At 24.4% G+C, this 10,165-nt stretch overlaps 1 pseudogene; it reads right to left on the bottom strand.

The window, feature by feature from the left end:
- Positions 1-301: 301 nt before the first annotated feature.
- On the bottom strand, positions 302-9,854 carry LOC145829148 (serine/threonine-protein phosphatase 4 catalytic subunit A-like; annotated as a pseudogene).
- Between the last annotated feature and the right edge of the window lie 311 nt (positions 9,855-10,165).

The following is a 10,165-nucleotide window of genomic DNA, read 5'->3' as shown; positions in this document are numbered from 1 at the left end:
TTTTAAAGGCAACCACTGGAAAATTTATTAAAACTTTAAAATAGAAATTTAACTGAAAATTAAATTAAATTAACTTAAAAATATAGTTCAACAAAAAATATTTTCGACTTTTTTAACTTTGCTAGAAGTTTTTTATTTTTATGAAAACAGAACTTTATCAAAGTTATTAAATAAATGGAATAATAAATTCCACCATAAATTCATTTTAATCATATTTATAAAACATCTTTTTTTCAAGTTTTTTTTAATTCATTTTAAACACATCTAATTTTTCTATTTTATTCAAATTTTACCTACGGAAAACGTCGCGTTGAAATCTTCACAGGAACTTTTGTATTTTCACAGGAAATAGTCTGGAAGTGGCTTTTTCACGGGAACACCGCGACTCTCCTGGGGCGCTGCTTCGAATATTATGAACTCGTGTTTCAGATTTTCGTCTAATTCGAATATTACTGCTACGTTGCCACATCTGAAAAAACATAATTGATAAGTACCAAATTTATAGAATTAGGTTGTAGTTCACATGATTAGAAGGTAAAAGACTGAAGATTTATTTGTAAAATAGGTTAAGTATGAAGGACCAAAGCAGGGTTTCCCAAACTTATTTTTCAAAAGGCCCCTTTTAAAGAAATTAAAAAAGCTATGGCCTCCTCCAACAACATTACTCAAAAAACTATCATTAAAAACACCTAAGAATTTTTTTTTGCTTTTCGTCATGCCCCCCCCCCCCCCTTGGCCCCTTTGCTATTCATGTCTCCCTAAACTTCTGTCATGGACCCCAAACGGGCCACTTGGTCCACTTTAGGAAACCAAAAAGTTTCTAAACTAATGGGGGATATTGCCCACTGTGGGACAACATTGTAACAAATGAGGTTTTTTGCTCAAAAAGATGTCAAACTGTGCCCTTTGGGATAAACGGGGCTAGAGAATAAACTATTTAACAAGTATTAACTTGACTAGCATAAAAAGTTGAGTTGAAGTTTTATCATTAATTTTTTAAAACTAAGAGTTTAAGGTTTTCAGTTTACTTGTCAGGCAAACAGAGTTGAAAGTTAAGGTTGAAAGGTTTATGTTTGAGTTTAGAAGTTGATATTTAAAAGCCAAAAATTTTATAAGTTTATAAATTACATATTTAAACGAGCTTTCAAACATAATGAGGACAAAAAATTACCTTTGAAATTGTGTTTTTTTCAATGTTAAAGAATCTTCTTATTTTTAATTACTTATACCTCGAAATGCATTGAAAAACTTAAAATATTTAAAAAAGATAAATAATAACAAATAATAAACTGTAACAATAGTTAGGAGCACTCCATACAATCAAAACAGTGTCGTTGAAATGCCACTTATATAATAATAAACCAGATAAATATTATTGATATAAATCAAAATATATCGTTATAATATAATAAATAATTAAAAACAATTAATTAAATAAATAACCTGTAACAGTAGTTAGGTGCGGACCACACGGTCAGGACAGTGTCGTTGAAATGCCACTTGTAACCCTCCATGACCAGCTGATGGGCCCTGCAAATTGACGATATGGAGTTGTTCTGATTAAATCTGTTTACGACGTCCGAGCCGAACAGGAAGCCCGCCCCTCGTGGCGAAACGCCCCATCCAACTGTGTCTAATTTCGCTATTTTGTTTAGAAAAAAAGTGGTAAATGTTATTTTATTTAAATATTTCTTCTATATACAAATTATTACTTAGCTAGACTGTTTCTCTATAGTCTTATTTTTTTTTGTTTACAAAGAGAAAAAACTGTTTTCAAAAAAAAAATTTAGTTGTTTATTACTTTCTGGATTTGACCACACTAAATCCCATATAATAATAAAAATAATACATTATTATTTCATTACCTTAACGGTCTGACAATTATAGATCGCAGATATATATTCAATTATATTTTTTTAAACCTTCAGGTTAAAACAACAAAAATCGCACATAATTCTAATTAGGATAAATATATTTAATTTAATTATTTATTTTATTTAAATATTAAACTTTTAAAATTAGACCATAATTAATCGCACATTTAACAATATTTATATAAATCAATTAAGTATTAATTGTAAATTCAGGATCAGACCATAATAAATATTTTACATTTTACATTAGTACATTTTCCTACAATCTTAATCAAATTTACTGTAGGTTACTTTATTTTGAATAAAATAAAAAGCAATTTGGTTTATAGGTTTTTGTATAAATGTGTTATTAAACATCGTTGCTATATTTTAACGAACATAAACATGTAAAAGAGTTAAAATAGTCTAATTTTTGTATACAAATTTTAGTGGTATGATAAATTTAGTTTAAATGTTCATTTTAAATACTATTAAAATAAAAGTTTTTTTGTATACTCCAACAACAAAGTATAATTTTATCATTAATATAAAATACAATAAACTGTTTAGAAATTAGATATTTAATACAAAATCAAAAGAAACATTTTTTTTGTAACAAACTAAATTGAAAACTTGTAGAACGTAAATTAAATATACTAACTCCTTAAAGTAAAATGTTTTTATGGATGGTTTGTACACTATATGTATAGAATAAAAATTGAAAACTAAATCGTTTAGAATTTTTTCTAATTTTATAACAAAACTAAATATAACGAGTAATATACAATGATTAAATAAAGCTAAAATATAATTTTTAAGTATATACTGTAATATTTTTTATGAACATTAAGAGTTTGAAATTCTAGTACACACCATTAACTAAAACTAACTGTTAATTAAATAATTGTTACTTTCTACAAAAAAGTATAATTAAACTTTATTATAAGGACAGTTTTGCTAGTTTGTAATATGTTTTGAAATATTGTATTTTTATAATAAGAGCTTCGGTTGAGTTTTATTAACGCTGATAATTATTACAGAAATTGAATTATACAGAAAATTATTTTTCATACTACTTATTGTTTTACCCAGAAGTTCTATTGAAAGGGCTTTACTCTTTAAATTCTTGATAATTACTATGGGTATAATACTAAAACATTTAAATAAAGTTCATATTTTAACTAAAATAAATGGTTGTTAGTGTAAATTGTTATAAAAGATAACAAGCTAGCTAATAATATAAATCAGAATGAAAATAAAATTAAAACCTAACTACCACAAAAAATATGTTTAGTATTGGATCAGTAAAGTTGAAAAATAAATGGAGAAACCTAAATTTATATTCTATTTGAAAACCATCATTCGAATAAAAAAATCTAACTTAATTTATGCACAAAAGCAGTTAAATAATTGATAAATGGTAACTCAATGGTTTTTAACATTGTGAAAGTTTTTTGTATCGTTTGCAAAATTTCTCACATTAGAAATTAAATTAAATGTTAATAGAGTTCTTTTGCTTCACGTAAGTTATTTTGAAAATCAAACAAATGAAACATTAACACTTTATTGTAAATTATAATTTTGAGAATAATTTATTATAAGTTTTAAGACTCGGTTTAGTTAACAAGTTTTCAACAAATGAACTCATTAACGAGCTTATTAACTAATGAAGATTTTTAAAGTTTTTTTTTTTTTGTTGCAATAATTGTATTTATGCATTTTTAAAAAGGACCCTAAAATCTATATTGTTATAAAAAATAGTTTGTCATCTTGATAAAATATGACAAAATAAAAAGTATTTTTTTTGAAGCTGGAGTACTGTTATTAGAATGTAAAATATTTAATAAAAAATTTAGCTTGTATCCAATTGTTTTCTGAAACTATTTTATAACTGCATAATTTAGTCTTATCATAAACAAATTACTTTTTATTTCAACATTAAGTTGTATTAAAGCTTGAATTACTTAATGAAGTGAAAACCTTGATACAAAACTTGTTTTTCGTAAAAGTTAAAAATAATGCAAAAAGTAACTTCTATAAAGGTTTCAGCAATACTTTGTATAAAAGTTCAATAAAGAAAAATACTGAGTAAGTTATTTTTAACATTATGTTTTTTTTTCAAACTTCTACAAAAACAGTTTCAGTGATTGTTATAACACATATTTCAATTAAAGTTATATTTTATCTTTATTAATATATTCAACTCATTTCATTTATAAATGAATTGTTAAAATAATTCAAATGGTAGAAATTAAAATTATCATTTAATTAGGTCATTATTTTTAGAATTAATCATGATATAGTAATTAGAGATTAATTTTTTTTCAATTAAAGACTAGGTTTTTTTTTCAAAAATATCAATAATTTTTATGTAATTTAAAAACAGCTAAACTACAACAACATTTTAAAAAGATAATTTATTATAAGAGACAAATAAAGATATTTTATTTTGTACAAATACTGAAGAAAACAGTCAAAAAATAGATAAAATACAAATAATATATTTAATATAAACTTTCATATACAACTAAACGGTTTAAAATAGAAAATTCTCTGTTAGTGAGAGAATATTTTTTACAAACAGGAATGAATTTTAAAAGGCAACCTCTGGAAAAAGTATTAAAACTTTAAAATATAAATTTAACTGAAAATTAAATTAACTTAAAAATATAGTTCAACAAAAAATATTTTCGACTTTTTTAACTTTGCTAGAATTTTTTTTTTTATGAAAACAGAACTTTATCAAAGTCATTAAATAAATGGAAAAATAATATCCACCATAAATTCATTTCATTCATATTTTTAAAACATATTTTTTTCAAGTTTTTTTTTAATAAATTTCAAATACATCTAATTTTTCTATTTTTATTCAAATTTTACCTACGGAAAACGTCGCGTTGAAATCTTCACAGGAACTTTTGTGTTTTCACAGGAAATAGTCTGGAAGTGGCTTCTTCACGGGAACACCGCGACTCTCTTGGGGCCCTGCTTCGAATATTATGAAATCGTGTTTCAGGTTTTCGTCTAATTAAAATATAGCTGCTACTTTGCCACATCTGAAAAAATATAAATTAGTATTAAGTTTATAGAAAAAGTTAGATTTCATTGTCATATCTGTGGAATAAACTAAATTAATTTAAAAAATTAGACAGTAGTGTCAATTTTTTTTTTAAATAGGTGACATAGATAAAAATTTGTAATTTTTTGTATTTCAAAACAAAATATTACCCATTGTTCTACTACTAATCTATTTACAGTAACCTCTCGGATCTTTACGCACTCGTGACGTTACGCACTCTCGTTTAGTTACGCATTTCAGAATTCTATAAAAATCAGAAAATATTTTTTTTTTTTTAAATATTGCACAAATTAGGTTTAATGTATATTTTTAAATTAAAATATGGTTTTGAATGCTAACATACCTCTCTATATCTTTAGACTTTGCAAATTTATGCTCCTTGACTAGTTGATAAACATTTAGTTATACCTCAGTATATTAGAAATTTTGTTAACAATAAGAGATTAAATTAAAATTCTGAAATAAACATGACTGTGTTTAATAACGAAAGTATAATGAAATAATGAGAGTTTAAAACACAAAGAAATAACACAGCAGTTCTGCCCTATATATTAACAAACACCATTTTATAATTGAAAAGAAATGCTTAATTATAAATTGAATTTGCTAAGTAGAATAGAATATAAGTGTCACATAAAAAAAAATATTTTTACTTATTATTAAAATAGTAAAATTACTTCTACTCGTATTATTATTATTTTATAGAAATTTAAATTCTTTTTTTAATATATGTATAGTTTTATCTGTTGTTTTCATATTTATATGGGAAAGTGCCCAGTCTGCTTTTAACTAGAAGCAAAATTAAAAAACAGCCACCATAGTGAATATATTTGGTACCTCTCGTTTCTTTACGATCTCTCATATCTTTACGCACTTTTTCTGTGGACACAATGTGCGTAAATAAGCGAGAGGTTACTGTAGTTTATTGTTTATACTTTAATTCATCTAAAATTAATAGTATCTTTTTATTATATTATATCTATTAATCAAATATATTTTTGCATGTAATAAATTAAGTTAATAATTTAATATCAAATAATATATAAAGTACACATTAGTTATACCTTCAGGATCAGACTACAATAAATCGCACATTATATATTTATTTGATTATGATCAACACAGATTATCTTAATCAAAATAACTAAATATTTAATAAAAATCATAAAATTCAAATCTGATCAAGGGAAGAAATAGATGGAGAAAGTCCACCATGAACACAGATTATCTTAATCAAAATAACTAAATATTTAATAAAAATCATAAAAATTCCAGCCTGATCAAAGGAAGAAATAGATGGAGAAAGTCCACCATGAACACAGATTATCTTAATCAAAATAACTAAATATTTAATAAAAATCATAAAAATTCCAGCCTGATCAAAGGAAGAAATAGATGGAGAAAGTTCACCATGCACACAGATTATCTTAATCAAAATAACTAAATAATTAATAAAAATCATAAAAATTCCAACCTAATCTAATGAAGAAATAAATAGAGAAAGTCCACCATTAACACAGATTATCTTAATCAAAATAACTAAATATTTAATAAAAATCTGAAAATTCCAACCTGATCAAGGGAAGAAATAGATGGAGAAAGTCCACCATTAACACAGATTATCTTAATCAAAATAACTAAATATTTAATAAAAATCATAAAAATTCCAACCTGATCAAAGGAAGAAATAGATGGAGAAAGTCCACCATGAACACAGATTATCTTAATCAAAATAACTAAATATTTAATAAAAATCATAAAAATTCCAACCTGATCAAGGTAAGTAACAGATGGAGAAAGTCCACCATGAACACAGATTATCTTAATTAAAATAAATAAATATATGATAAAAATCATTAAAATTCCAACCTGATCAAGGGAAGAAATAAATAGAGAAAGTCCACCAATAACACAAATTATCTTAATCAAAATAACTAAATATTTAGTAAAAATCATAAAAATTCCAACCTGATCAAGGGAAGAAATAAATAGAGAAAGTCCACCATTAACACAGATTATCTTAATCAAAATAACTAAATATTTAACAAAAATCATAAAAATTCCAACCTGATCAAGGGAAGAAATAGATGGAGAAAGTCCACCTTTAAACACAGATTATTTTAATCAAAATAACTAAATATTTAATAAAAATCATAAAAATTCCAACCTGATCAAGGAAAGAAATAGATGGAGAAAGTCTACCATTAACACAGATTATTTTAATCAAAATAACTAAATATTTATTAAAAATCATAAAAATTCCAACCTGATCTAATGAAGAAATAGATGGAGAAAGTCCACCATGAACACAGATTATCTTAATCAAAATAACTAAATATTTAATAAAAATCATAAAAATTCCAACCTGATCTAATGAAGAAATAAATGGAGAAAGTCCACCATTAACACAGATTATCTTAATTAATTTTACATTAATAAAAATCATAAAAATTACAACCTGATCAAGGGAAGAAATAAATGGAGAAAGTCCACCATTAACACAGATTATCTTAATCAAAATAACTAAATATTTAATAAGAATCATAAAAATTCCAACCTGATCTAATGAAGAAATAAATAGAGAAAGTCCACCATGAACACAGATTATCTTAAACAAAATAACTAAATATTTAATAAAAATCATAAAAATTCCAACCTGATCTAATGAAGAAATAAATAGAGAAAGTCCACCATGAACACAGAATATCTTAATCAAAATAACTAAATATTTAATAAAAACCATAAAAATTCCAACCTGATCAAGGGAAGAAATAGATGGAGAAAGTCCACTATGAACACAGATTATCTTAATCAAAATAACTAAATATTTAATAAAAATCATAAAAATTCCAACCTGATCTAATGAAGTAATAAATGGAGAAAGTCCACCATTAACACAGAATATCTTAATCAAAATAACTAAATATTTTATAAAAATCATACAAATTCCAACCTGATCAAGGTAAGAAATAAATAGAGAAAGTCCACCATGAACACAGATTATCTTAATCAAAATAACTAAATATTTAATAAAAATCATAAAAATGCCAACTTGATCTAATGAAGAAATAGATAGAGAAAGTCCACCATTAACACAGATTATCTTAATCAAAATAACTAAATATTTAATAAAAATCATAAAGATTCCAACCTGATCTAATGAAGAAATAGATGGAGAAAGTCCACCATGAACACAGATTATCTTCATCAAAATAACTAAATATTTAATAGAAATCATAAAAATTCCAACCTGATCTAATGAAGAAACAGATGGAGAAAGTCCACTATACAAACAGATTATCTTAATCAAAATAACTAAATATTTAATAAAAATCATAAAAATTCCAACCTGATCTAATAAATAAATAGATGGAGAAAAGCTACCATACAAACAGAGATTATCTTAATCAAAATAACTAAATATTTAATAAAAATCGTAAAAATTCCAACCTGATCAAATGAAGAAATAAATAGAGAAAGTCCACCATTAATACAGATTATCTTAATCAAAATAACTAAATATTTAATAAAAATCATAAAAATTCCAACCTGATCAAGGGAAGAAATAGATAGAGAAAGTTTACCATGCACACAGAATATCTTAATCAAAATAACTAAATATTTAATAAAAATCATAAAAATTCCAACCTGATCTAATGAAGAAATAAATAGAGAAAATCCACCTTACACACAGATTATCTTAATCAAAATAACTAAATATTTAATAAAAATCATAAAAATTTCAACCTGATCAAGGGAAGAAATAAATAGAGAAAGTCCACCATTAACACAGATTATCTTAATCAAAATAACTAAATATTTAATAAAAATTATAAAAACTCCAACCTGATCAAGGAAAGAAATAGATGGAGAAAGTCCACCATTAACACAGATTATCTTAATCAAAATAACTAAATATTTAATGAAAATCATAAAAGTTCCAACCTGATCAAGGGAAGAAACAGATGGAGAAAGTCCACCATGAACACAGATTATCTTAATCAAAATAACTAAATATTTGATAAAAATCATAAAAATTCCAACCTGATCAAGGGAAGAAATAGATGGAGAAAGTCCATTATGAACACAGATTATCTTAATCAAAATAACTAAATAAATAATAAAAATCATAAAAATTCCAACCTGATCTAATGAAGAAATAAATAGAGAAAGTCCACCATTAACACAGATTATCTTAATCAAAATAACTAAATATTTAGTAAAAATCATAAAAATTCCAACCTGATCAAGGGAAGAAATAGATGGAGAAAGTCCACCATGAACACAGATTATCTTAATCAAAATAACTAAATATTTAATAAAAATCATAAAAATTCCAACCTGATCAAGGGAAGAAACAGATGGAGAAAGTCCACCATGAACACAGATTATTTTAATCAAAATAACTGAATATTTAATAAAAATCATAAAAATTCCAACCTGATCTAATGAAGAAATAGATGGAGAAAGTCCACCATTAACACAGATTATCTTAAATAAAATAACTAAATATTTAATAAAAATCATAAAAATACAACCTGATCTAATGAAGAAATAAATAGAGAAAGTCCACCATTAACACAGATTATCTTAATCAAAATAACTAAATATTTAATAAAAATCATAAAAATTCCAACCTGATCTAATAAAGAAATAGATGGAGAAAGTCCACCATGAACACAGATTATCTTAATCAAAATAACTAAATATTTAATAAGAATCATAAAAATTCCAACCTGATCTAGGAAAGAAATAGATGGAGAAAGTCCAACATTAACACAGATTATCTTAATCAAAATAACTAAATATTTTATAAAGATCATAAAAATTCCAACCTGATCTAATGAAGAAATAGATGGAGAAAGTCCTCCATGAACACAGATTATCTTAATCAAAATAACTAAATATTTAATAAAAATCATAAAAATTCCAACCTGATCAAAGGAAGAAATAGATGGAGAAAGTCCACTATGAACACAGATTATCTTAATCAAAATAACTAAATATTTAATAAAAATCATAAAAATTCCAACCTAATCTAATGAAGAAATAAATAGAGAAAGTCCACCATTAACACAGATTATCTTAATCAAAATAACTAAATATTTAATAAAAATCATAAAAATTCCAACCTGATCTAATGAAGAAATAAATAGAAAAAGTCCACCATTAACACAGATTATCTTAATCAAAATAACTAAATATTTAATAAAAATCATAAAAATTCCAACCT

This window comes from Thalia democratica, chromosome 2, assembly GCF_965202585.1.
Source record: "Thalia democratica chromosome 2, ktThaDemo2.hap1.1, whole genome shotgun sequence".
NCBI classification, from domain to species: Eukaryota; Metazoa; Chordata; class Thaliacea; order Salpida; family Salpidae; genus Thalia; species Thalia democratica.
This window is presented reverse-complemented; position numbering and strand designations above follow the sequence as displayed.